At 34.0% G+C, this 25,500-nt stretch overlaps 1 protein-coding gene and 1 pseudogene across 5 annotated transcripts in view; both read left to right on the top strand.

Moving 5' to 3' along the window:
* The window catches only part of PPFIA2 (PPFI scaffold protein A2), a 418,570-nt gene that overhangs the window by 38,131 nt on the left and 354,939 nt on the right, over nt 1-25,500 (top strand). The gene's annotated exons all lie outside the window — the stretch shown is intronic.
* On the top strand, nt 2,924-3,694 carry LOC120583124 (cleavage and polyadenylation specificity factor subunit 5-like; annotated as a pseudogene).

Here is a 25,500-nt window from a genome sequence, read left to right as displayed (position 1 = left end):
CTCTCTGCATGGACTCAGAGTGAGTTCATCTAGTCTCATGGTATTAAATATAGTTCACAATGTGACGACTCCTAAATTTCATATCCAGCTAGTAACTCTTTCTCAAGGAGGACTCACTTCTGCAACTAGTTATTCATTAGCTCCCATTTGACACTGAACAGGATTCTGAAATATAACATATCTATAAATCAAACACCTGATTTTTACCCCCAGACACCTCCAAAATTGCTCATACAATTGCCTTCCACATCTTTAACAGATTCCATTTTTTAAGTTACCTAGGCCAAAAATTTGAAGTCATCCTATATTTAATTTAATTTTTCTCACACACACATCCAAACCAGCACATAATCTTCTTGGTTCTACTTTCAATACATAGATATGTATGCGTGTATATATGAAGGCGCGCGCTAATGTCATAAATTTGCTATGAAGATTAGATGAATTAATACACTTAAAGTTTTTAGCATACAATCAGTCCCCAAAATAGCTCTGTTATTATTTATGAAATTTTATAATAAATTTATACCAAAATATTGAAGGGAACCATAGAAATACTAATCATGGCCATGTCACACACACACACACACACACACACACACACACACACACACACACACACACAGTTTACATACATGCCTTTTCTCTGCCCCCTCTATGTCTTTGACCCATACCACTCTCCATTTTGTTTTCTTTTCTCCAATCTCACTGGCTCTCTGGATGTTCCTCAGAACTCTTCCTGGAATGGTTTTCTCCCAGAGAGCTACATGGATCACTCCTTCACTTAATTTAAATCTTTACTCAAATGTCATCCTATTGTTGAGGTCTACCCCATCATCCTATAAAATGATTTCCCCACCTTTGACTTTTTCATCCACATCACTATTGCTGATAAATTATTTGTTACTCATCACTCTTATCTAGAATATAAGCTTCATAAGAGCAGGGATTTTGTTTTATTCTTTGCTATTTTTTCCAGTGGCTAGAACAGTAATGGACATATAGTAAGCACTCAATAAGTTTGATGCGTAAATGAATCAGGTTGAACTGAGAGCTAAATTAGACAGCAGAAAACTTTGTGACAATGACAAGGGAAATATGCTGTAGAAGAAATACATGGGCAAGCTCATGACACACAGCTAACACATTAGGATTTTCAGAAATTGCTAAGAGTAATTGAAATTGTGATGCTGTAGAATTGTGGAAGTTAGCCTTGATGAATCAAGGAAATGCTATCTCTGTGACTTTCACTATGACCGTCATAACTTTAGACTATGGAAGCTAGGGAAAAGTGTAAGTTATATGAAGCAGTAGAGCATATACTGTAGAACTGTAGGTTTGGCATTGTATCTGGCTCTGCTACTCTTAGCTGTGTGACCTTGAGCAAGTATCTTAATATTCTGATGCATTAATTTTCTTGTCTGTCAAATATAAATACATATAGTACTAAGGTCATAAATTTGCTATGAAGATTAGATGAATTAATACACTTAAAGTTTTTAGCATACAATCAGTCCTCAAAATAGCTGTTATTATTTATGAAATTTTATAATAAATTTATACCAAAATATTGAAGGGAACCATAGAAATACTAATCATGGCCATGTCACACACATGTGGAATTTGACTTATTATTAAGTTCTATTACGCACAAAAAAAAAGAGCAAGAAAATAAAAGAAGTTAATCCACAAATAGACTCCAGCCCTTGCTTAGAGAATAATGAGCTTATGGTAAAGGCAAACTACTCAGTGGGATTCTAGCTACACCATTGCTTCATCATTTTTCTTGGAGATGTGGTTGAAAATATCAAAGCATTTAAAGAAGTCTTAGGCACTGACGGGATAACAGCCTTATGATCCAAGTTAAAAGCAACGAGCTCAATTTGAACTATAAAAACAGTGATGTCCCACTAAAAAATTCCTTTGTGTTATTGTGAGAACCAGAGGGATGGGGTTGAGTCATTCAGTAAGGCACCTGTTAAATCACGATGTTTCAACAAACTGCATCTAACTTCAGAATATGTTTGAGTGTGGGTTGTTCATTAGTCATGACTGAAAACACTATGTGGTACTGAAATGCAACCTAAAGACACATAATGTCTATAAAGTACTTAACTTATTACTAAACCCCTACTTTAAGTTTCTAAGTCTGCTTAGAAGTTTAGGCAGCCCTGCTGTTAATGAATGTCTTTATAAACCAAAATTAAAGTCAGTTGGGAAAGACACATTAGAAATTAAGGGGTTTTGCAATATTTGCCCTATAAAGAAATAATATTGTTTGCAAGGTTCTCTTTGTGATCTTTAATAGAAAATATTAAGCCCTTTGTATCAGACTATTATAATGGTACATTGATATAAGCCTCAACACATTCAAATTTGCAAAGCAATTTCTCTGATAGTATTTGTAGATTTTTGCTGAATATTAAAGATGAAAGTGGGACCAATATATGACATGTACCTTGTGTATATGTATGTGTGTGTAATTTTCATAGTCTTAGGGATAAAGTGGAACTTTTAAAACTTGATACTGAAAATAAAAATTCTGAATGAAAAACAGATTTGACTATAAAATAGCTAAAGATAAACATATGAAAAAGATAAAATACATATGAAAAATTGGAAAAATATTTGCAACTGAGTTATTTGACTGCATAAATTACATATTTTTAATATAGGAATGGATCTTAGAAACCAAAGAAAAAGGTAAAATTTCCAATAGAAAAAAATGCAAAGGTAATTAACAGTTTTTTTCAGAAAGGAATGATATATCCTCCACTATTGAACTGGCAAATATTCATAATTTCAATATTGCCAAGAGTATGGAGAAATAGTCACTTTTACAGTATTTTGAAACTGGTAAAACCTTTCTGGAGAACAGTAAGGCAATATGATTTAAAATTTTAAATGTGACTTTTTCAAGTTAATGGAGGGTGGGGCGCTGCTGAGTGGAACGCAGGTAACCGCTGCTGGCACCTGGAAAGTCTCCCTCCTTCTCCCTTTCCTCTCCCCGCCAGTGTCCGACCTCGCCAACATATCTGTGGTTCTGCCCAATTGCTTGCAGATCGGCTGGCCCCAGGAGGGTGGTCAACCAGTTTGGCAACAAATACATCTAGTAGGCAAAGCCTTGGAATGTACCCTCTCATCAATTATACTTCTGGTACAGAAGAACCCCTCTATGAGAAGAACAGCTTTGTTACAGCCAGAGTTCAGCGCATGAGGGAGAGATTTGATAAAATTGGAATGAAGAGGACTGTAGAAGGAGTTCTGATTGTACCTGAGCACCGGCTACCCCAGGTGCTACTGCTACAGCTGGGAACAACTTTCTTCAAATTACCTGGTGGCGAATTTAACCCAGGAGAAGATGAAGTTAAAGGACTAAAATGCTTAATGACAGAGAATGGGTCATCAAGATGAAGTCCTGCAAGACTGGGTCACTGATGACACATTGGTAACTGGTGGAGACCAAATTTTGAACCTCCTCAGTATCCTTATATGCCTGCTCATATTACAAAATCTAAGGAACATAAGAAATTATTTTTGGTTCAACTTCAAGAGAAAACCTTGTTTGCAGTTCTAAAAATTACAAGCTGGTAGCTGCACCGTTGTTTGAGTTGTATGACAATGCCCCTGGGAATAGACCCATCGTTACTAGTCTCCCTCAGCTTTGAGCAGGTTCAATTTTATATACAACTGAATCCCTGTGCAGTGAAGTTAAAGCAGCCATCTCTGTGAGCACAGCTCTACACAGTGTAAACATGGTGGAAAAGTTTTTTTGGTTTTATCTCTTTCTCAATTCTTAAATTGCTCCTTGCTTTCTATTGTTTGAATAGAAAAGCTAATATGAAGAACTAGATAGTGGTATAAACAAAAGTGATAACGTATAATTTGTTTTTGTTTCTACTCATACGTTTTTATACAACATTAAAGAAAGTGGACTTCTAAAATTTTTTTTAATGTGGATATTTTTATTTAACATTTTAACTTAAGAGATTATCTGGAGGAAATAATCAGACAGGCATTCAAATATCTAAGTACAAAGATGTGAATTAAAATACTATTTGGAATAGTAAAGAATGACACTAATCTAAGTATCCAACAATAGAGGATTTGATAATAAAGGTTAGTATATTCAATTGGTGGCACACCATGTAACCATTAAAAAGTATGCTGCAGAGATATGCTTATGGACTTTGAAAGTGAGAGTATATATCATCAGTTTGTTAATGGTAGTTTGTCAGTGGCAGTGGGCAAGCCAATAGGTTTCTGCTCCCATGGAATGTATGTTCCACAGAGGAAAGACCAACAATAAGCAACTAAGCACATAAAGATACATTCAAATTTGATAGTTGGCCTAAGGAAGAAATTTTGCATTATGGAAAATGATGAGCACTTAAAAGGAAACTTTGGAAAGATGCCTTTGAAGTAGCAATGTCCGAAACTGAGACCTAAAGGAAAGAAGGAGCTAGTTGTGAAGGACTGAGGAACAAAGATTTCTAGGAAAAGGGAACAGCAAGAACAAAGTTTCCCAAGCCAGGATATGTTTACAGGGCTGGAGCAAGAAGAATTTTTGTAATGAAGAGACCTGAGTAATGAAAAGGGTACAAGAGAAAGTCTGAGATGCTAATAGTGTAAGGGCCCTGGTGGGCCATGTGAGTTTAATAAATAAATAAAATATATTTTAATCTTAGTGTAATGTATGAATTAAGCAGGATTTAATTTCATAGTTACAAAAAATAATGAAACATTTTTATTAAAATTACCTTGCCTTGAAAGTAAAAATTAAATTAGAATCTTTAGTATTGACTTCCTAAAACAACACTGTCTGCCTTCCCTAACAGTTTAATTTAACAGGTAATCAGGTTCATTGAATCATGGTTAATTGTAAAGCTTTCAAAATTAGCAGAAATCTTCCATTAAGGGCTCAGTGATTATGTTTATTAGTATTTGTAGCCTGATTTGTTATTAGGTAAAGAATGCTATTACAGTGTAATCTCATGCATTTTAACAGCTCTGTTATTCCCAATCATTCAAAGAAGGCTGTAAACTGAGTCTCTTTTATTAAGAGATTCCCTAAACACAGTAGATAGTAACAATCCATTTTATTTTAAGACTCTTCACAGAAATTAGTGTTACTATGTAATTAGTTTAATGTTATCGAATGCCACTATTGATTCATGTTAACTCAGCTAAATAAATCAGTTGTAATTTTTATACAAGTAATAATTTCATCAAAATACTTTGGAACACCTTTTGTATGAGGTTTATTGACTTAGAAGAATTTCTAAATATATTTTTCTTTATTTTACAGCAAATCATGGCTAGGTCTTGAAATCTCTAGTTTAGTTTTGACACATAGATATTGACCATTTTAAGCCGTTTTCAATTTGATTTCTAGATTATATTGTCATCCTCTATACTTTTATATTTCTTAAAATTAAAAAAATAAAGATAATCACAACAAATACATTGCTATACATTTCTGATGTTTATTTTTATTTTATCTTAAGTTTTAACATACATAAACTGCTATTGGAAATCAGTCAATTTAAAGGAAGGGTATTATACATGAATCAGAAAACTAAAGCATTTTTGTACATTAATTTTTTAGAGATGTGGAAATAACAAAGTAATACAATAAACAGTTTCATTAAAAAATAGAGACGGTCATGAAACTCTCCACTGGAGCAGTACCATACTATAGAAACTTTACAGATTTAATTAAAATTATAAAATGTTGTTTCTCTAGATGAAACCACTCTTTAAAAAAATGCTCAATGCTTTCTTATATGTATAAGAAAATACTTCTGTGTTATATAATGTTAAACTTTTCTGGCTTTTATTTAAATCACATTTTTTGTAGAGAGGATTTTATGGGCTCAGTGTTGAATAATCTCTAATCTTCTGAATTGGTGCTGTCCGTTCCTGGAGAATAGTATTAACTTGTTTGTAAACCTTTTAGAACAGCACTGTCCAATAGATAGCTGAACATGTAGTTGAAAATTTTCTAGAAGTCACACTAAAAAAACAGAAAAAGAAATAATAATGCATTCTATTTAAACCAATATATTGAAAATATTATCATTTTAATGTGTGTCAATGCCCATGTTTCAAATGCTCAGTTGCCACCTGTGCTAGCAGCTTCAAATTGGAGCTTTGAAACATGTACTTTATCACTTAAAAGTGTCCCTGTAAACTATAGTTTCTGCAAAACATAAACTACTTTTCAGTTAACGTGCATGATTAAGACAGCAGGAAAAAGTTAAACAATTGATTAGACCGTATTATGTCATGACAAGACAACCAACTGTATCACCTTATTTGGTTTGTGTTTTTGCATTTTTACCTTTCTGTGGGATGTCTTTTCTCTGGGTGGGCAAACTCTTGCTCCAAGAACCTATTATATTCACTTAGACTGCTTTGCATTCCTTACTGTACAAATACTGTTTTGTTTTGTTTTGTTTTTCGTGACTATGACTTTGAACAGGTCATTCCTTCTATCTGGAATAAGCTTCTCTCTTTTTATGTGCAGCCAAACTCGACTTATGCTCAAGGTCTGGCGCAAATGGCACATCCTCTATAAATTCATCTCAGAATCTGCCAGGCAAAATTAGTTGACTTCTCAATGGTGGGGCTTCCATAGCATTGTGTTTATGTCTTTTCTATACCACTTGTTGAAGTGTATATAAATTTGGCACTTATATGATTTTCTTCCTTCCCTCTCCCTCCAATTGAACTATGGACAGAAACTCTGTGAGTAGGTACTATGTGTTACTCATTTTTGATAATCTATACCAGCTAGACGATAGACATAAGGTAGGTTCTTAGTAAATATTTATATATAATATTAAAATAGCTACCTCAAAGTATTATGCACTTTGAATTTTTTTAGATAATCACAATTCTGAATGTTTCTTATAAGTTATTTGTGTCTATTTAAAATTCCCAAAGTATAGGGACATATATATGTAACTTGATTCTGCTACTTTTGTGGAATCTGTATTGTTCCTTATTTCATCTCATCTCATTGGAGCTCACTTTTTGGAGAGCTGTGGATATTCGAGATCACTGTCATCAAAGAGACTCATTTGTTGTCATTAAGTTTTATTAAGTGTTTTACAGTAATTTTGCACATTATGAAATCACTTTATATATTTTTTTCATGTTGCTTTGTGAATTTAAATCTTAGATCCTCAAGATTATAACCTTACTTTAAGAGTAAAGGCTATATATTTTGTTGTGGTTGTTTTTATTTTTATTTTCTTTTATTTTTAAAATTTTTAATTACAGTTGACATTTAATATTATTTTATATTAGTTTTAGGAGTACAGCATAGTGGTTAGATATTTATATAACTTACAAAGTGATTCTCCCAAGAAGTCTAGTACCTACCTGGCACCATACATAGTTATTACAATATTATTGACTATATTCCCGATACTGTATTTTACATCTGTGACTATTTTGTAACTACCAATTTATTTATTTTTACTCTCCTCTCTCCATAATACCAAGCAGTGCTTTGGTCATAGAGTAGGTATTATGTTCAATAAAAACTTAATGAACCTATAATATTTCTGCATAAAAATTATGTCTAATATTGAAAGTTATGAAATAGCAATATAGTTAATTTTTTATATTGTATAATTTATAATAAACCCTACTTAGTTATTTAGGTGTATGTTGAATACCTATTTCATACTGGAGTATATTTATTCAATTCATTCATCATATTGAGTATTACAAATCCAGCAAATATATTAGATACTGAGCATGCATTAATAAACACAAGAGACAAGATCCTACCTTTGTGTACCATGTAATAAAAAATACAAGTTGGTCTAGTGTCCACTGATAGATGATTGGATAAAGAAGATGTGGTACATATATAAAATGAAATATTACTTGGCCATAAAATAGAATGAAATCTTACCACTTGTCACAACATGAATGGACCCAGAGAGTATAATGCTAAGTGAAATAGGTCAGACAGAGAAAGACAAATGCCATATCATTTCACTTAAATGTGGAATCTGAAAAAAAAAAAAAATGAACAAACAAACAGAAACAGACTCATAGATACAGAGAACAACCTGATAGTTGGTTGCTAGATGGGTTGGGGGTTGCAGGAGACTGGTTGAAAAATTCGAAGGGATTAAGAAGTACAAATTGATAGTTACAAAATAGTCACAGGGATGTAAAGTACAGTATAGAGACTATAATATTGTAATAAATATATATGGTATCAGGTGGGTACTAGACCTATTGGGGGATCACTTTTTGTGTTATATAAATGTCTAACTATTATGTTGTACAGCTGAAAATAATATAATATTGAATGTCGACTGTAATTGACAAAAAAATTTTTTTAAAAGAAAGAATTATTGTGTGAAGAGTGGGAGAAAGAGCATTCCCGGAGTGGGGATGGCATGTGTAAGACAGAGCCTGATGCATGCTGGATTTAAAAGATGACCAATGCAGCTAGAACCTGGTGAGCCAGTGAGAGTGGCAGGAAATAAAGGTGGAGGGGTAGGCAAGGCACAGGATGAAACTGAGATTTGTAGGCCATAATAAGAAATTTTGGTTTTACTTAAAAGAGTTTGAATAATGAAGGGCATAATTCACCTTTAACATATGAAACTACAGAAGCAAGTGGAGGAGTGCTGGAGGGCAAATGGAGTAAGAATAAGAGGCGCATCGTAAGAGTTTTTGTGATAGAAGATAGTGTCTTGAGCCAGAGTTGTAGCTGTGGTGATGAATAAAATATGACATATTTTGAATTGATTGGGAGAATACTTATTGAGGATTGAGGAAGGGTGAAGAATGACTAGTTTTTCTGGTTTATAACTTGTGGATGTTAGAACTTTTTGTTGTTAGATGGGAAGGCTGAGAAACAATAGGGTTAGGGCTTCAAAATATAAATTTGGGGAAAGCACAAACATTCAGTCCATAACAACTGTCATTTAGAGTTTTTCATTTTAGCTTCTAGCATTTAATGAATTGCAATTATTAAAAACAAAATTCGTAAACAAAAACGTTAAAATTTTCTTCTACAAAAGTAACAGAGGATTTGAGCAAATTAATTGTGAGAGTTTGAATAGAAAGCAGGCTTTAATATTAAAACTGTATAGTTAATTACATAATATTTCAACAAGATCAGCTTCCCTGGAGTGGTGCTATTTGAAAACAGATTGGAGTGGACTGGGTAATACAGTGGAGGAAACCAGTGGAGACAGCGTTAAAAGTCTGTCAGTGGCAAGAGAGAAAAAGAAAGTTTGGCTGTCAGTGGCAAGAGAGAGTAGTATCTGGGAAAGAAAATGGACCAATCAGAGATACATTTAGACTGAGACATGCTACAGCACATTTTTATATTGAATGGGGTGTCTGTGCAGAGCTACATCAGCTTGCAAAATCTGGACTAGAGTGTGGCACTAGACGAGAGTAGCCATTTGTGGTGGGGGCGGGTCTCAGAAAGAAAAGCTACATCTGGGTGTTTGCCATTCACCCTATTTTTTTCTTATTCCTATAAAGCAACCAGCTGCTAGGAACAAATGATAGGCAATTCCTGCTTACATCCCACGTTTTCTCTCACTTTCACTAGTTACCAGTCTGCAGTTCTTCCTCTTTCCTTACTTACCCAACTCTCGTAAATCTAAGCTTCTAGCTACTTTTTTTCCCTCTTTTTACCGTCCCATATAATATACAGCTTACTCTTATGAGGTTAACTGAAATTTTTTAAAAAAGAGTTTAGTTCAGAGTTTATCAGAACAGTTATGTGACCGATGCAATGATGCATATGTAATTAGCCTTTATTTAGATTGTTTTAATGGAGAACCACATTATCATTTTTACAATATACTGAATGAGAGAATTGTAGACTATTAGGCAATGATTAATATTTATTTATTGAAGACTATTTTTCATAAACTGTTATAAGTACTTTATGTGAAATGTGCCATGTAAATTTCTCGTAACCCATTTAGTCAGCTGTTATTTTTATCCTCATTTTATAGATGAAGAAGGAGGTTAAGTAATTCAATTAAGATCATGCATTTTGAAAGTCTTGGAGCCAGTATCTGAATCCAAATAGTCTGACACAGAGACTAAGTTCTAAGCCCTAACTTCCACTGGCTGAGACACCAAAAAATGGTATGGATGATGTCCTAATAGAGTTCCAGCATCATGTGATTCCATGTGATTCCTTTGAGATGGTACCCTTCTAACGCCTTCTAAATACTTATACCAGTTTCACCCAAGCCCTGAAAGAAGGGAACCACTCTCTAACTAACACATATAAGTAGTAGTAATAGCAGCAGGTACAGCAGCCTCACTTAAGAGATAACCTGCACTGAATGGTGACTAAATGCTAGGCACTGTGCCAACCACTTTACTTGTAACATTTCATTTACTCTTCCCATGATGATCCTCATCTCACAGATGAGAAAAGTGCAATTCACTGTGGCTAGGTCATTTGCCACCCAGTCCAAAAGTGCAGGAGGAGGCAACATTACTCCAGAGTCTAAGCTGTCAATCTGAAAATCTTGAACACTTTTGCTTGTACAAAATTCTTATGGAATTTAGCCACTTTTCCATAGTCCACCTCTGCCTTATCTTCCAAACCTTTTAATCCCAATTTGGGAGAAATTTGTAGGTGACATTTTATTGATTTCTAATGTATATAAAATATAGAAATCAGATACTTTGAGCATTCACAGTGAAGTTTATTTCCACTCAAGATTTTTATTTTTACCCAATTTTTATATCTAACTAATCTGTTTAGATATCATGTTTGTTTTTTCTTCTTTGTTGTCTTTATTGGTAATTGTTGTCTGAATATTTCTGTGGCACTTTTTAGCCATTGCTTTACCTTTTATATCATTTTCAATACTGTACGCAGTCAAAATGTAAATTCAAACATGATGCACAATGCCAGAAGTGGAACTAGTAATCTTTTATATAGTGATATAAAATTATTTTAAAACATGTGTCCCAGAAACATATGCTTTGGAATGTGCCAAAGCAAAAACGAAAACAAGCAAACAAAAAACCAACCCTATGGGCAGAGAAGGAAGGTTTTTTCAGGTTTCATGTTTTATCCCTATAGGCTCACCATTTATTTTTTCACAAGCCATGGAAAATGTTGTTTGGCATTAGAATGTATCTTTAAAAAGCAGAAGAACAGGAATTTTAAATAATTTGAAAGCAATAGACATATGGTTGCTAGGACTTTGTCTTTGATTACAACTGTAATTTCTCAAAATATTTTTATATATCAAGTGTGATCTTTGTTGTTACTCTTACAGTTAGGTAGGTTTCTCTTTGCTTACCAAGTGAAGTAACTGTGATCTTCAGAGGCTAAGCTCACAGAGCCAAATCATTTTATGTAACAAGGCTAGAATTAGCATAGATAGCAGAGAAAGGACATCCAACTTTTTTTTGGGGGGAGGAGCGTATTTTGGACCTTACTTAGGGACTTCATTGGCCAATCCCTTGGGAAGTAAGAGGCATCTCCAAAGAGAGTGCAAAAGATACTACCCTCTCGAGATCTACAGCTGCTCCCAAAAATAATGAAAAGAAATATTCAGACAATTTCCTTGAGAACTGCAATAGTAAGTAGGACCCTAGTTGCAAATGGAGTGCAATCTACATTTCTGTCCAGCCATATTTTGGGGGCCCCCAACATGACTGGTTGCCAAGCCAGGTTCTCAGGACACAAAACGAGACAGACAAGAAGGCAATAGCTGTTCCTGGGAGAGAGAGGATCAACAACCAATGGGAAGTACCCGAAAGCAAATTCAGAAGTCACAACTCAAAGTTCTATTTTCTTACAAATGTTTTTTCCTGTCGATTTGAAGTTGGAAAGGAAGTAACAACGTGAAATTTTACCTTCCTCTCTCAACCAGGCTCCATACATAGATCGAGATCCGGGAGGGATGACTTTGGTAAGAATTCTTACCCTTTGTGGTCTTCTGCCCATTTTCCCAGGATCCAGTCAGCATGCTCCGGAGTGAGTGGTATGTCCCAGTGGGTCTCTTCCCAGTAATGAGAAATTATAGAAGAAGAAACATAATTTTTCCTCCACCCTTTGTAGTGAGTACTTGGCTAAGACCCCTTTTTCTTTAGGGCATCTCATAAATGAATAAGCTTATCTAGGTTAAAAGTTCTCAGCTGAAATTCAGGCTTATCTTTGGTAAAGTTAACCTATTTGTTCAGGTTTCAGACAAAATTTTATTCACCTGAGGCCTCACACCAGCCGCCCACATCCAGTTTAAGTCAAACTAGTCTGTCCCAGAGCCAGTTTGGTTTCTAAGTCAGACCTAGTCCAAACCTGGACCCGGTCAGGTTTTTAAGTCACATCCAGCCTGACTCCAGCAGTTTCCGGACCCAGTCCTGCAAAAGAAAAGCTCTAGTAAAGTCTGGAAGCTCATAATGCAAATGCTACAAAGCTACAGGAGACTTAACCCACCACCTCCTAAGGCAGGGAGAACATAGCGAGCTCACGGGCTCAGCAGGCACCTACATCCAGTTGCTCGTTGCTCCTGGGGGTTGTCAGGGTCTCTTTTGGTTCTATTTTCTTACACCACAATGGGTAATAAATAAACCAAGGCATATTAAACATTTTTAGAGATTATTCGAGCAAAAATTGATTTAAATCAGAGAACATCCATTGTAGCAGATAGATAGGAGTTTCCAGGAGCTGTTCAAAATAAGACTTTTACAGAGAGAAGGAAGCCAAATGAAGAAAACACATCAAGCAAAAAACACATTGATTACTGAAAGGATAATTTAGGGGCTGGCAGGGGTCTATGAGGCAGGTTACTGAACTAGTGCTGACCAGGGATTTGTGATTGAGTGGTTTAAGATTGCATTTCTGAGAGCATGGAAACTGTAAATTTTGTCTTGGTTTGGTAATGTGGAGCTTACCATTAATGGGCTTGGGCCCACTGTAGGTCTATTGTCTCGTTTTAAACAAGGGATGTCATCTTTTCTAATGTAATATAGAATATAACAATAAAACTTTAAAAAAGATGCAGAAAAAAAGTATTTTTTTGACTCATACAGCTAAGAAAAGGCTAGGTAGGGTGAAAATAATAGGATTTTTAAGTTGGTACACCCTCCCACATACATGACCCTTTCACTACTTTTTAAGCTCAGTGTGTTACCAGGTGTTATAGGACTAATTTCACAGCAAAGGGGATGCCTGTATGCCTAACAACATTATTAGTTCCCCATTTTCTTCTTTGGTGACTCCTTATCCACAGCCTATGTATAGTTAATGAAACATGCTCATATGTTGCCCAACCTACAAAAACAAACCGCCTTTGCTAAAATTGTAGGTTTTTATTCCCAGACCCACTGAATCGGAAACCTTGGATGAGGTGTGAGATCTTTTTTATCAGCTTTTTTTATCAGCTTTCCAGGTTACTCTATGGGCACAGAAATTTGAGACTTAATCAAGAGGTTCAGTTGGTAAGCCTGGTGAATGATTAGATGTGACAGAGAAAGGAATTATCCAAGGGTTTTTCAAAGTGTAATCTAGGTGATAAAGGGTGGTATTATTTTAACCGAGGTATAAGAGACAGTTAAAAAGAAAAGATGAGGACTTTAGTTGGCTACATTATTTTGAGATTTCTTAGTGACAATAAGCACTAGGACCCATTAGTATATATTATTGCTGGTGGTTATAACTTTATGAAGGGACGAGGTAATACAAGGAAATCATAGAGTAGGAAGACAGACGGGCCAAGCATCGAGTCCTGAGGAATACTAGTTTTCAGGGAGTGCAGGCAGAGAGACGTCCGTGAATAAATCTGAGAAGTGGTCAGGGGAGGAGGGGTAGAAGTAAGAGAAGGTCCAATATTTCATGGAAGACAGTTTCATGGATTAAAATTTCAAGGAGTAAAGATTCAACTACGTTATAGTAGTATTAACATCTAATAAGAATTTTATTTAGCAATATATTAAGATCATTGTGTCCTTGGCAAGATGAGATTCAACAGAATTTTGGAAGCAGAAACAGGTTTAGAATTGAATGATAAGTAAAGATATGGAGAGAGGGAAATGCATATGACTTTCTCTAGAAGTTGGACTAAAAAGAGGAGAAACGGTGATATGTGGAGGATGATGCAGGACTAAGAAATGTATATTTAAAGACAATAATATTGTTTAATGTTATAAGACAGAGAAAAAGAATGGTGATAAAATCCATTGAAAGCAAACTTTTATGCTTATGGAATCATCTTAGATTCCAATAATTCGATTACACTTAACTAAGTTACACCAATGCTCATATTCAAGGAAGATGCTGACTTTTATTTTAGGATGTATTTCATGTTTTTAAGTTTACATGTTCTCAACCAGTGCTTATATTGCTACTATGAACAAAGTAATTTCACCCCTGCACAGTTTTTCTAACCTAAAATGTTTATGATAGATGTTGAAAAATAACTTTAAATCAAGAAGAAAATATTTCTGCAAAAAAATCATGTTTACATAATCTTAAAATCATTAAAAAAATTAAAGTAATGTTCAAGTATTTTTATGTTTATTTAAAAAGTTTTTTATGTAATGCATGCCAGAATAGGGTCTGCTCACCCCCATCAATTTTTTAAACCACTATTGAAAAAAATCAAATTCAAGTCAGTATTCAATGGATCTTGTTTTGCCTTTTAGTAATGGTTGAGGATGTGGGTAATTTGCCTATTAAAAAATATATTTAGTCTATATAGTAACTTCTAATAGTCTTTAGTAACTTCTAATAATTTTTTGAATACTATTGTTTTATTTCTGAAGTCTTGCTGTGGTTTTATAATAGATCTATGGCCAGATTCTGTATCTCCTTTGATAGTAGAATATCTGATCTAAAGTCTTTCTTGAACAAACTTTCTCATGGATAGCAAATGTCTTAGCTCTACCAATATTTATAATAAAGTCCCTTATACTCAAATGCATTTTATTACAATATATGGTAATTGTCATGGAACATGTAACAACTTACATCCAGTTTACTCAATGCCACTACTTTAAAGGAGAAAATCAATGAATCTTTGTTTCCACTAGCCCTGTGTTTGTGTGTATGTGTATGCATAAGTATGTGTATATATGTATATATGCATATATATATATCTGTGTAGAATATATATGAAAAGGACTAGATAAGTTAAAATTAATAATACTTCAAAACTGCACATTACTCATACCACCCCTCCACAGGTACAAAAATTATTAAAATTATGCAAATTAATTATCAACTAATAAATTTTAAAAAGGATTTGCCTCAAATTATAAACAAACTTTTTGTTCCTCAGGGTCCTACATCTTCATATTTCTTTTTCTGACCCTATCCACAGACATCATAAATAAGCAAATCTCCTTTTTTAGAAATAAATATTTATATTCCTCAGCCTACTAAATCAGAAACTCTCAGAGTAAGGCATGGAATCAGTATTTTTGTCATTTTCATGTTTCTTTTCTGGATTAGTGGTACCCATTGTGACATTCACATAAGATGTATTTTATGTGGCTTGTTTAAAAGTATTGCTCAACAACTTAATCTGAATAGGATTATGTTTATCACACTGGTCACGGTATTATCTACTTCAGATTCCAAATACCATATATATATATATTTTTATATATAAACTTAATGTCAGATACTTCTGTGATTGAGCATTCTAACCTGATTTGAACTGAAAGAATATATTTTGCCCAGTCTCTCAGTTGTGTCCAGTGAGTGCCCGTCATATGTAGACATTGATCCAGGTGCCTGGAATTTGAGCAGTGAACAAAACAAAGTCTTGGCCTCGAAGAAATGTGCTGAGTTGTGAGGGAGAGAGATAATATGAGTACATTTTGTAAGAGTTCCCATTGATCGATTTTTTCATTTTACTAAAGAGAATCCATGTTGTCATGCAGATTCTAGGTAAATGTTATTACTAAAAAGTAGTATAAATTGTCCTCCTTTGAATAATGTAAATCTATATGCAGTAGTGTTATATAATTAAGAACAGATTTCTCAGCTGAAGTGGCCTAGAAAACTCTTCATAATTATAAATATGTTTTGTTTAACTTATCTTCTATTCCTTTTCTTTCCTTTCCCAAACTAATTGAATATATCTCCCTAGTCTGAGCTGAGAGTTGTTGCAAGGGAAAATAATTGTTAACTAGAGTAAATAATTATATTTTATAAACCAGTTTTTAAATAATTTAGCATAATTTGCTATAACTTATGATATGGTATAACATTTAGTGAATCAGAATAGCCCGAAGGCCTTAAGAATGATTTACTGAGAATTTATCTCATTCACAGTCTACACTTTCTGATAAGACCTCCTAATTGAGAGAGAGGGGAAAAGATATCTTCCTTTATTATGTTTGATTTAGTACACAAGGAAAACTTACTCATTAATTTAAATTTAGAAATTCAGAGGAAAATTGACATTTTCTACATTAGGGTTCCACTTTTTTCATTAGATAATGTCTTTCTATGATTCATTTCAATAACAAAATGATGCTAGATTCATAATAGACCCAGATTTAAAATGAAAATCTTTAACATGCAAAAGAAAAAATTTCCTTCTCAAGAGAAAAACTCAAGGTCAAAAGGTAGAATTCTATTTCCTTTTAAGTGTATGAGGTTTAGGAATAAAAGAATACCTTTCATCTAGTGGAGAAAAACAGATATCAAATAGGTCAGGACTAACTGGATCCCATTTTAACAGGTTAACTTTTTGTTGCCTATTTTCAAAAATCTGTCCAAAAAATCTTTAATTCCTTTCCTGAGAGAAGAGTTCATGGCACGGCTTAAAAAGTTGCTCGATCAAAAATAAACTCTGAAGAAATAAAAATATAGTAATATGTATTATAATCAAAAAGTTTTGCTGAAGCCATTATAGACAAGACTTCAAGAGATCTTGCTTTATTATAGGTCTCAATTACACCTATAAAAATATTGTGAGGTCTGTTAACTTTTATTTATGTTTCTGCCTCATAGGAGAAGCCAGGTTGCTTCACAGTTTTGTAAATCAAATATGCAAGGTTTAAATATGCAAATATGCAATATGCCAGTCTTTTTCCTTACTATTCACTCAATCACAATGTCTCCTGATGAAATTGTGCTACCACAGCCTTTGTAACTGGATTATGAGAGTGGAGAGCTTGCAGGCCATACACCGGTAGAACTGAAAAACCAGATTATTTTTCCCTCTACCAGTATGTAATGTAAAATTTAAAACAAAACACATCAAAACATTATTTCAATGACTACTACTGTTGCTACTATTGTTATTTATGCTACTAACAGCTAACCTTCTTTGTATTTTCTATGTACAGTCATTTACTTTCCCAACAACCATGTGAGACATGCACTATTATACAAGTTTTATATATGAGGCAATAAGCACAGACATGTTAAGTAACTAGCCCAAGGTTACATATCTGATCAGTGGCAAAGTCAAGAACTGAACCTAGGTATCCTGGCTCTAAAGCTTGGATTTCTAACTAAGCTATAAAACCTCATGTATTAATGCTAACATTAAAGTACACAACATAACCACAATATGCTGAAATTAAATTATCTTCTTTGTTGTTATTCTGATTGCAAAATTCAGGATAAATTCCTCTCTTATTGGGGTTGGGGGGGGACCTGTTTGTTCAGACAGTTATATAACAGTACTGGGAATTAGAAATGAGGTCAGAGAGTTGCCTAAGGAAACCAGAGTTGGGGAACATAAAATGCAAAGGCATTTAGAAGAAGCAGAAATCAATTGATGTGTAGTGGTCATCATCTGAGCAGAAAGCTAAGGTTTCTAAAGAAGAGTTATATTTATATTTTTGGCTGAGCTGTGTGTATGTGTGCAGAGTAAGGCTAGATTATTTGTAAATGCTCATATAAAGGGGAATTTTTTATAAGGAATTTTAAGAATATCTTATATCCCTTAGAGTACCTCCTCAAAAGGATGCTTTAAATTGCCTTATTTATTACTAAAGCACTAGGTAGAAATGAATTGGATGGATATGTTCATATTTTTATTATGTGGTCAGACATTGAATGAGGAGTATTTTTAATCTATGTTATAAAATATCTCAGGTTAAAAATAAAGTATGAGTCATCTGCTATGATGGTATATTCAGTAGCTAAAAGTCACAGAGCTTTTTAAACATTCTTTGTCAATTTTAACAAGTCATTCATACATAATTGAAAAGAAATTGCTTTTTCTTTATAGGATTTTACATCATAAATAATAGTTATATGGCTTTGAAGTATCAAAACTCAACCTCATTGTAATCACCACAAAAATGTTTTCTTAGAAATTTAAGATAGTTGGTAATATGATAATAACTACATATGGTGTCAGATGGCTACTAGACTTATTAGAGTGGTCATTTTGTAAGTTATATAAATGTCTAATCACTATGTTGTCAACTGAAACTAATATAATATTGTATGCCAATTATAACTGAAAAATAAAAAAATATTGAAATAAAAAAAGAAATTTAAGGATTATTAAATATTCAAGAATGGCCAAGACAAAGAAAATATATGTGGAAGAAAAACATATTGTGAGCTATGTGTACTGATAATGATCAACAATGCAGGCAATAAATGATTATGTAATGTTTTTCCCCAACATTGCTTTGCTTTTAGAAATAGAGTTGTAAAATGCATGAAAATCAGAACAGAAAAATGATGATTTCTTTTATGGGCATATTGGTAAAAAATAGTTTAACCCTGTGAAATATTTTTATTTTATATAGAGGCTTATATGGTGAATACACAAAATTAAATGATAGATTAGAAATGTGTGAAATTTGAGTTTAGTTGCTGTATTCTTTCCTATATAAACAATTACACAATATTGTGAACCTCAAAACTTACTAGCTTAAAACCACTGCATTTTTTACCTTACAATATCTGTGGGTAGAGATTCTGTGCAGTTTACCTGGGTCGTCAGACTCAAGGTCTCTCACAAAGCTGCAAGCTAAGCATTAGCCGCAGCTGCAGTCCATCTCAGGCTCAAACAGGAGAGGAACAGCTTCTAAGTTCACTTACATGAGCTTAGCAAGCTTCAGTTCCTGGCTGGTTATTATCATGAAATATTTGTTTCTTGTCTCATGGTCCTTCCCACAGGGATACTCACAATGTGTCAGCTTCTCCCGAGGGTTCTGAGAGAGAGAGAAAGAGAGGTGTCACAGTTTTTTGCAACCTAATCTCAGAAATGATGTTTCATCATTTTGGTCATATTTTTATTAGGTCCAGCCGGCATTCAAGGGTAGGGGAGTACATACAAAAAGAGCATGAATTCTAAGAGATATAATCATTGAGATCCATTTTAGAGCCTTCCCACCACAGTTTCCAAAAACATCTTTTATAATATTATAAAATAAGTGAAAATGTGTCTTTTTTTTTTTCTCTTTCTCTTTTTGATAATTTTCTTCCTTATGGAATTTTCTCCCTGTGTGTTACCTCTGATCTGAAATAACCCATTTCTTTCCCATGACTGATTAAAATTTGCTTTGAGCTATTATCTATCAATAGGTGTTTGCTGAAGTAATCTTATTTTATGTGCAAGACATTTGGCAAATGCAATGCAGACAAAAAGAGAATGAGTAACTTAATGTAGTTTCTCCCAGTGGGTTTACAGTGGAGGTGTCTAAGATTGAGTAGAATCTGCTGGAGTGATTCACTTGGTGTTTGTGACTAATTCCAATATGTGTTATCTTTTAATTATGCCTAAAGTTTCAATACCTTAGAAAAGAATAATGTATAATGGTAGAATTTCAGATAGTAGGACCTGAAAGGGAATACTTTTTGGCAGAGGCCTTAGAAATGCCTTGCTTCTGCCATACAAGCAACTGCCCACTCCAAGCATCCTTCCATGGTTTTGGGGTTTTTGAATCAACATATTTATTGGGAGCCTACAGAACACAGAGAGGTATAGATAAATCTCTGCTAAGGGAATAAGAATTTATATGGAAAAAAAAATCACACATAGGATGATAATATAAAGCAATATATACATGAAAATAAATATAATGCAAATTTAGTGACTAGAGAGGTGAATCCTGGCTGGACTGATGAAGAAAATGTTTGTTTTGAATATGAGGTATCCTTATAGTTCCTAGAATCAGGCCAACTCTGCACTACCTTACATTTTTAATATCCCTCTGTGGTAGACCGAATAATGATCTGTCAAAGATTTCCATATTTTAATTCCCAGAACCTGTGGATGTGTTACCTTATATTGTTAAAGGGACTTTGCAGGTATGTTTAAGGATCTTGAGGTGGGAAGATCGTTCTGAGTTACCTAGATAGGTCCAATGTAGTCATAAGGATCCTTAGAAGAGGGAGGCAAGAAAGTTAGTCAGAAAAAGGGGATGTGAAGATGAAACCACAAATAGGAGTGATGTTCTTTGAAGATGGAGAGTAGGTCCATAAGCCAAGGAATGTAGGCAGCCTCTAGAAGTAGGAGGCTTTTTCTCTTTTTGATAAAAGTCTCCAGAAGGAATACAGCCCTGGCAACCCTGTATTTTAGACCCTTGACCTCCAGAACTGTAAGAGAATAAAATTATGTTGTTTTAAGCCACTAAATTTATAGTAATTTATTAAAGCAGCAATAAGAAATTAATATACTCCTAATCCCCTGGGATTCTCATCTACCCAAGGCTAGATTGTTTAACTCTTCTTGGTCAACTACTCTTCAAGATACACTCCCTCCTGTGTAGCCCAAAATATGGCTCTCAGGAATGTGTGGTGTGGTGTGCGTGTGTGTTTGGGGGTTAAGGAGTGGAAAACATAGACATGCTTTGGTACCCATGTCTGAAGATGCCAGATCCTGAAAAGCAACAAATGTCTCTGTACTTTGCATAAAGAAGACAACAAATGTTAGTGAATATGTGGAAAAAATTGGAACCCTTATACCAGGGGTCTCCAACCCCCGGGCCATAGACCAGTACTGGTCTGTAGCTTGTTAGGAACTGGGCCGCATAGCAGGAGGTGAGTGGCAGGCAAGTGAATGAAGCTTCTTCTGTATTTGCAGCCACTCCCCAGCGCTAGCATCACCAATTCAGTTCCACTTCAGATCATCAGGCATTAGATTCTCATAGGAGCACTGGTCCCTGGTGCCAAAAAGGTTGGACACCGCTGCCTTATACACTGTTGGTGGGAATGCAAAATGGTGTAGCCCCTTTGGAAAACAGTATGGAGACTCATCAAAAAATTAACAATAGAAGTACCATATGATTCATTAATCCTGCTTCTAGGTATTCATAAGAAATCGAGATCTCAAAAAGATAGTAGCACTCCCATGTTAACAATGGCACTGTTTGTAACAGCTGAGATGTAGAAAAGACCTAAACAGATGACTGAATAAAGAAAATGTAGTATGCACACACACACACTATATGTATATATGTATATACACATATACATACATATACACACACATAATACACACACACTTTTTCCATTAAAAAGAGGGAAATCCTGCCAAATGCAACTATATAATGAATCTTGAAGACATTATGCTAAGTGAAATAAGCCAGTCGCTGGACAAATTCAGCATGATTCCACTTACATGAGATATACAGAATAGAAAAAAAGGCATAGAAGCAGAGAGTAGTGGTTTCCAGGGGGCTACAGAAAGGAGGAAATAAGGAGTTGGTAATCAATGTGTGAAGTTTTGGTTATGCAAAATGAGTAAGTTCTAGAGACCTTCTGTATAACATTATATCTATAATTAATAATACTGTATTGTACACTTAAAAATTTAAGAGGATAGATCCCATGTTGTGTTTCTCTCTCTTACTATGTCTGTATGTTTATGTATACATATTTCCTATTAAATATGCCAAGAATGCCCCCATTAAGAGAAGATGCTTATCAATTCTGGCTGAACATTTTTTTTTTTTTTTACAGTATGGCCTGGTATAGCTCGTTTCTTGAGAATGTGGAGATGTTTGTCACCATAGCATTGTCCTTGGCCTTTGGGCCAAACTACAATTGAGGAAGTTTTCAATTTTAATATTGGGTTATATATAGCTACTGCTTTACATATTCAGGATTCACAGTCTAGTTTGGGGGGTGCTGGAGGCAAAAGAATAAAGACTGACCTACTATTAAAAAATAACTGTAAGAAATCCTTACTTTGCATGGTACTATGTTAACTGAAACTGGTGCATATCAGAACCAGAGGAACTATGTGCTTATTTCACACAATAACAAGTAACTAAGTTACCATGTAACAGTGCAAAGCCAAGACATGGTAATTGTATTTACCAGTTTCGGTTAATGCTTTACTGTGCAAAGTGAGGACTGTCTGCATTTTCTGTCTGGGTGGCGTCAAGAGAAGTGTTCAAACTTCTTTGCGACTGCACTAATTTCAACTAAGCATTCTATGCACTTTGGAATTCTTACCTGGCTGTGTGGCTCAGTTGAATGATCTCAGTTATATTTGGGAGGAATAATAAATAGTGAAAAATGTGTTCCAGAAATATTAAGGAAAGGAGAGATTTGAATAGAAAATATTCTAAAATAATCTTAGTAAATCAAAGCATATTTTAAAGTTTGGAGCTTGGGTTTGGTTGTTTTGGGGGGAACTTGATGAGATGCATGCAAGAAAACAAGACTGTCTATACAGTATATACTGACTATAGGACATTCTGTTGTTGACTCTAAATCTCTAGATTGGAAGACTTTCGCATTATGCTATAGTCTCAATTAGTTTAACAGCATAGCACCAGTGCATTTTATGCTCTGATTTCAGTCAGTTTCATTTCCTTTCATTTAATAGTATTTTGAGAATGTGATATTAATATTGCAAACATTAATTCATATCAGAATCCTGGTAGCATCAATTCAAACAGAACTGCCAGAAGAAAAATAGAGAAATCATATGTCCTGTTGCTATTTCTGATTACCATTATAATTTTCATTCATCATTTCAAAAACAGAAGGAATAGGAAATTAATTCAAAATTTACTTCTTGTGATTTAGAACTTGGTAATCTTTTCCCCAAAGATAATAACAATGCAAAGGGAATGTGTCTGCATATCCCTTACATTCAAATTAGACTTCTTATTGAAATTTTTGTATATCCAATTTTAGATAGGGCTACTAATTACTGTTTTTCAAGTTCTCATCTCAGCCCACCAGCTCTGATTCTTTGATGGCTGTTATTTCCAAAATTAAGGTATAAGCATGAAATTCTTAATATTTAGGTGAAAAATCCCATGGCAAATTTCTCTGAAAGTGTGAACTTAGTGAATTGGAAAATATTTTATCTGCTTTCTTACCAGCTTCTTATAATTACTTGAAAAAACTATTTATGTTAATTGGCCTAATACCTAAAATCAAGTAGGAGAGAGAGATAGTTAGATATTTATTAGAAATTCCTATTTAATATACATACATATTTTAACAAACTATTTGTTCTGTTTTCGTTTTCAGTTCACAAGCAATTCTACCTTGCAGTTATTTGTAAACCAAAATGGTAAATGGCTTTAGGGTACTATATTGAGTGAAACTGCACATAATAACAGCTGGAAAAGACAGACATTTTACTATTTCCTCTTAAAAAAAAAAAAATCAGTTCAGATAGGATAATCTCCAGTTCATTTTTTTTCAACCAAGTAAATATTTTAGGCTATTATTTACTGAGTTAAAAAATAAAAACTGATTTTTTAAAAAGGATAGTTGTTTACTATATTTTTTCTTAGTTATTTACTGGTATTTTGTATCAGATAGGGGATAATTAAGTATCATATAATTAGAGGTTTGACTGTAAATTGAGATCACAGTAACTGAGCCTCTTATTCTCAACTAACAAAGACTGATAAATAAATCTTCCTGAAATTATGTGTATCTAGGATTATAACATTGATATCCTCTTTTAAATGTTGTAGGCTTCCTTTCAGTTGCTATAGCACATTTCAAACAGGCTTAAAGCTGCCCACCTTGGCGCATAAACATGTGATGTCAGACACACATGGAAAGAGGAATGAATTGTGTATAGATTCATGGTATGAATTTTATCCAATGAATAATTCTTACTCTACAGCAAAAAGATTGCCTGCTTTTTAGTCAGAAAAATAAAAATTATATATTTTTAAATGACAGTGAAAAATTTATAATAATCAATGTCTTAGAAATGCATAGAACTTATAGGGCTAATTGAGGAGATAAAATACGAAACAGTATGTCTTACCTTTCAGGAAAAACATGTAGAAATCTAATGGGGATTTAAACCTAAAATTAAACTATATCTGGGTCTAATGAATATCTGTTTCAACACATATTATTATGTAATCTGTGCTCATAGCCTATCTTTATTTCATATGTGTATAATTTAATCTATGCCTATGCATGATTCTGTGGATAGTAATAGCTAATACTAATTGAAAAATCACTATAAGTTATCAATAAGTAACTTTCCATGAACTATCATAATTAATATTGTAAGATCCCCTAAGATAGGTACTAGGACATAGATTGACTTATTTTATGTGAGGAACATAAAGCAGTTGGCCCAAGCTCACATGGTTAATAAGTAGTGAAGCCAGGCTTGAACCTGTTCTCTTGATCACTACCATATTTTTTCTTGCATGTGTGTTACATCTTGCAGGCTTGAGGTGAAATTGAAGGACTGCTAGCTACCCCTCAGGCAGGGTCTCTTAGGGCGGTACCTCTGTTATGTAAAAAATATGTATATCTCATCATTCATTTTGCCATCCAGATTTAAATTTCTGCAGTAATCTCAAAGATAATTAGCTTCTCAATGGCTAACAAACCCAAACGTAATCAGAATATAAACCTGTTAATATAGGATAATGCACATTTCAAAGTGATCTCAAGTACTAATGTCAGCCAATCACCTCATTCTTTCTCTGTATGAGGAGTTCATGGGAAGCTAAATTCAACATTAATTTGTTTAATTTCTTTAACACCTATTGGTTATTATTTATGATGACTTCTGAGGATACAGTGACAATAAGTGCAACACTGAGTTGTTTAGCCCTTAAATAATTGGGAAAGACAGAAGAATAAAATGAGAATTATAAAAAGGTGTAGTAAGAATCATGAAAGAGTTAAGTTCAAGATCCTGTGAGGTAAAGTAGAACCATTACTCTAGCCTGAGGGACTCAAGAAAGTCTCTTGAGAAGAGGTAATGCCTGGGATGACTCTCAAAGAGTGAGTAAGATTTATCCAGAGAAGAGGGGTGACTTTCCAGGCAGAAGGATCTGTGGAGCAGAAGCATAGAAGCAAGAAAACACTTAACACAGAGAAGAAGTGCAGGGTTCATTATGATAGGAGTATAAAGTTTCTTTTGAGGAAGTGGTGGAGGATGAAATGAGAAAAGTAGTCCACAACTGTAAAATGAAAGACCTCATGCATAAAGATACTCAATATTTTTTCTTCCTAAGAATGGGAACCTTAGGATGAATTTTGAGTACAGGAGTTACTTGTACATATTTACATCTGGAACACATCATTCTGGGGCAGTGGTT

This window comes from Pteropus medius, unplaced genomic scaffold, assembly GCF_902729225.1.
Source record: "Pteropus medius unplaced genomic scaffold, Ma_sr-lr_union100, whole genome shotgun sequence".
In the NCBI taxonomy this organism is placed as follows: Eukaryota; Metazoa; Chordata; class Mammalia; order Chiroptera; family Pteropodidae; genus Pteropus; species Pteropus medius.
The sequence above is the reverse complement of the archived record's forward strand: the minus strand, read 5'-3'. Positions and strand labels throughout refer to the sequence as shown.